This window comes from Peromyscus eremicus, chromosome 1, assembly GCF_949786415.1.
Source record: "Peromyscus eremicus chromosome 1, PerEre_H2_v1, whole genome shotgun sequence".
NCBI lineage: Eukaryota > Metazoa > Chordata > Mammalia > Rodentia > Cricetidae > Peromyscus > Peromyscus eremicus.
Window position 1 is genome coordinate 112,409,694 of NC_081416.1, and position 7,179 is coordinate 112,416,872.

Here is a 7,179-nt window from a genome sequence, read left to right on the forward strand (position 1 = left end):
GCTTTCTACATTCTAGAAGTCATTCACTAGGTATGTAAAATGTACACCTCTCTTAATTTTACTAGTTTTATGAATCTGATAGGATGATAATTATTTACCAATACAAACAGGGCAAGGTTACAGGTTTTCAGCCAAGATTAAACAAACAAGTCAGAAAATAATATGAAACAGTGCCTATGATCATTCCTTAACCTTGACCCATCACAGAAACTTTTTTTTGCCCTTTAACAGCCACAGAAGTGACTTTTACTTGAATTCATGTATGACTAGGGGTTGGGAGTCAGCAATCAGGTGACATCTTGAAAAATCTTTGGTTAAAAACTGAACTGCCCTGAGAGCCTGAAATTGGAGAACATTCACAGCTGAGGAACCTAAATCTGACTTGTCAAATGGGTCAAAGAATGTCAGAAAGGGAGTTGTGGAAAACAGGAAGTCAGGGGCAATGAGACTCTCAAGATTGACCCAGGCTGGGATGTGCATAAGAGGATTGCCTCACTCTCAAGGCTCATCTCATCAACTGAGAACAATTGTGGAGTTTCTTATCTCTGAGGAGTGGTGTACCAAATTTGCAGTTACCTCTCTGTTTTTCAGTGCTTCAGGGTCTGAGAACTCTGAAGTTTCTGCAATATACTTGATACTCATGATTTGATCTGCATATTTTCTCTCATATATAAAACCTGGATTTAAAAATATGTGCAGGTATATGACAGTGTGTGTGTGTGTGTGTGTGTGTGTGTGTGTGTGTGTGTATGTGTGTGTGATTTTAGGCTGTGAAACTATAAAGGAGAGATGAGTCAAAGACATCTTAAGGGATACACAAATAGGGTAATGGAAAATATGTAATATGGAAACAGAAAGCTGAGTCATGGGAGAAGAAAGGGAAGCCATTGCAGGGAGGTGATAGGGAAAGGAAGAAAGGGAGAGGAATGAATGAAAACAAACCATACATGCCTTGATGAAACTCATTATATTGTAGGCTACCCTAGAAAAATCAATACAATAGAAAATATATTTTCACTCTAATTAGTCTGGTGATTATTAGTAAATGTAGTCATTACCTTCATTGAGGACACTTCTCTTCGCAACAGACAGAGACCATTACAGAAAACCAGGTGTAATCAAAATGTTGAGTTGTGATGCCCAGTCCCAGTAGATACATCTATGAAGCACTCCCACACTTAAAGCTCCAGGAGCATTGAGGAAGACAGGGCAAACAATTTTAAGAGCCAAAGTGCTGTGGGATGGTCTGTATGTCAAATGTGTTGCTGATTGGTCAATAAATAAATCACTGATTGGCCAGTGGCCAGGCAGGAAGTATAGGCGGGACTAACAGAGAGGAGAATTGAGAGAACAGGAAGCTGGGTGGGGGAGACACTGCCAGCCGCCACCATGACAAACCACATGTGAAGATGCCGGTAAGCCACGAGCCATGTGGCAAGGTATAGATTTATGGAAATGGATTAATTTAAGCTGTAAGAACAGTTAGCAAGAAGCCTGCCATGGCCATACAGTTTGTAACCAATATAAGTCTCTGTGTTTACTTGGTTGGGTCTGAGTGGCTGTGGGACTGGCAGGTGACAAAGATTTGTCCTGACTGTGGGCAAGGCAGGAAAACTCTAGCTACACCAAAGGATCTAGGAATTTGCTGTGAGATTGTTTCTCCCAGTAATGTCAGAATCTACACCCATAAAGTCTCACCAACATGACTGTCTAAACATGAGCTGAGCAAGAACAACTATAATAGACACACTAAAGTGGAAGGAGAAAGTCAGGAGGCCTCAACCCCATACAAAGAACTACAGGCCACTAAAAAATGCTGAGTATGGAAGAAATTGTCTTCCCCAGGGAAAAGCATACCATTTGGTTATCCAATGCCAAGTAGTCATCCCTAAAAACACACATACTAGTAATATACAGATTAAGTATTTTTTATTTAGGAATATACACACACATGTATTAATGAAAAAAGCCACGAATTTGAAAAACTACATGAGAGATATATGGAAGGGTTTAGAGGGAGGAAAGAGAAGACGGAAATTGTATAATTATATTACGATCTGGAAAAATAAAAGAAACAATTAAAAACTAAATAAATAACTGCACAATCAACAAATATCAGACCTACAAAGAACAAACAGAATCAGAAAGAAAAATACTGGGCTCACTGTGGAAACCTTTCCTTAGGAAATACATTGAGGCCTAAAAGAAGTGCAAGAGGTAAACACTGCTATCTGGTACATATTTAACAGCTTGGGTCCTGTGGGGAAAAATGGCCTGGTTTTTAATGGTAGCTGATATGTGTTATAAATACTTCTGCTGTCTTCTATTTCAAACTGCTAAAGTGATGTCAGCACACTTGGATTTAGGGAACTTCATGAACACCATTTTGTTTGTTGGTTTGTTTGTCTTTTTGTTTGTTTCTTCCCTGTTTTTCAAATAACAAAAGAAAAAAACCTAAAAAGCGGCAGACATAGATAATATACAAAAATAGCATAATAAGCAGATAGTGATAAAGTAAGGCTTGAACATTTATGTCCTCTATGTTAAATTTAATTACTAAAAATTTATATAGATTTTATTTTATTTAGAAGCTGTGTTTGAAAATTTTTTAATTGACTCCTGCATTAGTTGGAGCTGGTTATTGGCTATCACAGGAAAGTAAATTAGAGCTGGGAGAAGTGCTATTCAAAGGAGATGATGCATGAGAAGATTCTAAACTGAGAAGGGGGCCATTGTATTAAATCATTATCAGCAGTCCCACCTCAATGTTCAATGTCTGTTGCAGGTATCACTGTTAGAGATGAAGCCTTTTGCCCTAGGAGGTCAGTTAGGGACTAAGACGAATGTCAATCCAACAACTAACATCTTCATAGGAAAAAGGCAATTTGGACAAAGACCCAGGGATGATTCATGTGTGACTTAGTAGGCTAAATGAGCAAGATACATTTTCAATGAACTCGTGGCCCTGAGAGACAAATGAAGAACTAATATAGCTTATATGGTTCATGAAAAAAGATTTCTACTTAATTTTTACTTACATATAAGAGAGAGAATGAAAGAAAGTGACAGATACATAGCAAATTGAGTGTGACTCTGAGTAAATAGATGCAAAACTCTGATATTATTGTTATTATTATTATGTCAGAAAAATATTTCTCTTCCTGTTAGCTTTATGACCATGAGAAATCTATATTACTGTCCAGAATATGACTCATTGGTATTGATAGCCAGAATAAGTCTTTATGTCAAAGCCTAGACTTATTAAGATGGAACTAAAAGTAATAATAGTGACAATAATTTCTCCTGCTATTCCACAAAGCATATTGAGCAAACGAATTTCTTCACACCTTGGATTAAAGGATATAGAGTTCTTTATTCTATACTTCATAGTAACATTTCTCATTTATTCTTAGCCAATATCTCCCCAGCTGACATTCTGTACCCGCCACAGTAATGGGTTCTAGGGTCACACAGTAACAAAGAAAAAGTACTTGCTTTCATGGAACTTACTGGGAGACACTTACCATAAACAAGCACAGGCATGGGATTACAGATGGCAGTAAGTGCAATAGAGAAAAACAGAGCAGAGTGTGAAGAGCAGGAGGATTACCTGGTGTCTTTGCCACTTTGCACAAGGTGATCTGGAGCAAGGTAACTTAGAGAGCAGAAAGGAAAGGATCATGTAGATATCCGAAGGCAGACCACTTCCAGCAGAGGGAAGAACTCCAAATATTTTAGACTGAATAGCTGGTGCTTCATTTGCTAAAACAATAGTTTGAGTGGTTGAGATGAGTTATTTCAAACTCTCCAAGTATAAGGATAACCTTATTCACACCATTAGTTAAGATGCTGCTGAAATCATTTGCTACATGCCAAATAGTTTTAGGACAGATTGACAGTGAGTAATTATCTCTATAAAATCAGATAAAAGAAAAATAATGGTAATTAAGAACCTTTGAGAAAAGCAACTTGAAAACAAGAAAGCAGAACTGAAATTGAAGGACATCAGAATGAGTCAAAGAAAGGTGCAAATCATAGGGAGAACTAGCCTTTGCCTAATTTGCATGATGTTCACAGATGAAGTAAAATATGAAATTGTGTTAGCCAGCGAATGGACCAATCAAGTTACTGGTGTAAGGACAGGTGCCATAAACTACTTAATAAGTCACTGTTTTTGTAAGTCCCAGTGAAGTCCTTTGCTGTCCCTTTACTTCCACAATTTCCCTTTCTCCTTTCTTTCTCCCCTCCATTATTCTTGATTCCCCTCCCTCCTTCTTTTACCAATTTTAGGAATTAATCCCAGGGGCCTGGCACACAGTAGGCAAACATTCTAGTATTGAACCATACCCCATCCCTCTTTTTTATTTTTTGTTTTGAGACAAATTCTCCAAAGTTAACCAAGCCTTGATCACTCTATAACACAGTCAGATCTTGAATTGTGATCCTCCTGCCTCAATTATTTGTGGTGATATTTTATTTGTATGTTAATAAATAAAGTTTGCCTGGAGATCAGAGGACATAGCCAGCCATAAACGAAAGTCAGGCAGTGGTAGCACACGCCCTTAATCTGATCACATGGCAAGCAGAATCTGTGTGTTCAAGGACACACTAGGGAACAGCCAAGAGTAGTGATACACACCTTTAATCCCAGTACCAACCATAGAGACCTGGAGCTCTGTACAGACAGGCAGTGACAAGGAAGTGAGGTAGTTGGGCTAAGAGTCAATGAGAAGGCAGAAAAGCAAGGCAATAAAGGCACAGGTTAGACAGGAAGAAGATTGCTTGGAAAGCTACGGTGGTGAGCTAAGGTTAGTTGGTGGCTCTCACTATTTCTCTGATCTCTATGGCTTTTACCCCTACATTTGGCTCTGTGTTTCTTACTTAATAAGACTGTTTAGAAATTCATCTACAACTACTCAAGTAACAAGTATTTGGGTCAGTTACCCCAGACTCAGGTCCTTTCTATCTTTTCCTTCCCTTTCTTCTCCATCTTCTACATTTACCTTTTCTCAACTCCTCTTCTTCCCTACTCTCCACTTCATGCCACTATCAGGCACTCAATACAGACACTATGACTTTATTAGCCTCACATATGAATCAGGAAAATAGTCTCATTCATAATACCCTCTCTCCCACCTCCCTCTGATTCTACTGCTGTCATAGATATCGATAACCTGTGCACATTAATGATGTGAAGAGATGGAAACATATGGGACACTCAATCTTGTACAGTTCATGTAAATGACTGCAACATTCCAGCAGAGGAGGAGGGGACCATCTGGATTTCCTACATTGAACCCTCATCAACACAAGTGCCAAGAACAGTGGCAGTAGTGTTCAGATAACAGAATCCCTATCTTTCACATGTAATTTTGCATCTGGTAGACCTCTTCATCTGGAAAGGATTTGGGAAGGATTTGAATCTAGGGTATCTTCAGTTTTTTTTTTTTTCAGTTCTTTCATGGTAATAAAGACCTCACAGCTCAGCTCATAGGTTAGAATACGATTCAAAGGCTCAGCAGTATGGTGAATTAACAGCCTAGTGTTTAATATTTAGTAAAAATTGTTTAGAAGTTGCAAATTATCTCAGTTCTAGCAAATTAAGCTATCAGAGGCATTTTTTTTGTCTGTGTGCCAAAAGCCTGTAGAGAGAAAACTGGTCTGATAAGAGAAGCAGTGGACTGTAAGATAAATCTTACATGGTCTTATTAATAAAAAAAAAATACCTGGAGCCAGATATTGGGATGAATGCTGAAAGATCAGAGAAGCAGAAAAAGCCACAGACAACCTTACCTCGACAACTCCTCAGCTGATCCTGTTTCTACAAATCCTCAGACTGAAAGCCTCTCTTTCAAGAAAGCAAGGGTTCCTGTTTCCTCTGACTGAAAGCTTCTGAGTCCTTACTCCTGAGGATCTCAGTTGAACTGCTGCTGAAAAGCTTCTTGTTCCTGGTCCTCAGGCCTTATATACCTTTTTGCTTCCTGTCATTACTTCCTAGGATTAAAGGCATGTGTCCTTCCAAAGCAAAGACATGAGATCTCAAGTCCTGGGATTAAAGGTGTGTGCCACCATGCATGGCTCTGTTTCCAGTGTGACCTTGAATTCACGGATCTCTACCTTCTGAATGATAGGATTGAGGGTGTGTGCCACCACTGTCTGGCCTCCAAGTCTAATTTAGTGCTTGGCTTTGTCCTTTGATCCCCAGATAAGTTTATTAGGGTACACAATATATTGGGGTACACACTATAACACCACAGTGGACAAAGTAAGAAAAAGCCAAGTTGAGGGTGGTCTTGAGAGAAGCTGAATCAATGCTTTTTTTTTTAAATCAAATTCTAAACATTAGAGGTTTCAAATTATTCCTTTTTACTCTAACCAGTTTTCTGTATTATCTGGGTCTTTTCTTATCTATCTAGCCACTGAAGTCTGTCTATGTTTCTTTCCATTTGATGACTGCTATTTATGCTAAATACCATAAACTAAGATGCTTAATATAGCTTAGAAGATTCATCATAAGGTGTTTGTTCTCACTCAAAAACCCAGGTCCAAAATTCCTTCTGAAGCCTTGCCTATATCTGTAACAGAGTAGACTATGCCTCTCTTCCTAACTTTATGACACTAATCTTATATAAACTCTATGGATCTTTTATCTTTTATTTATTGTTTTATGACTTTGTCTGTACAATTATATCATGGTATCTTCAATAGAGGCTCAAATACTTTGTTTTAAACATTCTGTTCTCAACCTACATGGTTCTTGGAAAAAAGCTGAAACTTGATGTAAACTTTTAATATAGACCAGAGAAAATAATTTAGAGCAATCTAAGGAATGGTTCAAGAAATGAATATTAATTCTAAACCACACAAACACAGGTGAGGAGGTACTCCTAAACTCTGGTTGAAGAATGAACAGCAAAGATATTACTGACAGTAACCTCTAGGAATTCTAAAGTGCTATATCCTCAGTCATTACCAAAAAAGGAGCCATTGAAACAAAATGAAGAACTAGATATTGAAAAAAATGATTAAGATAAAGCATTTCTTAGTAGTGTAGTGTATAACAAATATGGTGGGAAACAAACAAAGGGATTATTTTAAAATTTAATGTGCCACCAAAGTACAACACTTGTATGCTGTCGGCCTGAGACATGAGATAAACTTGGTAGACTCTAAACCAGG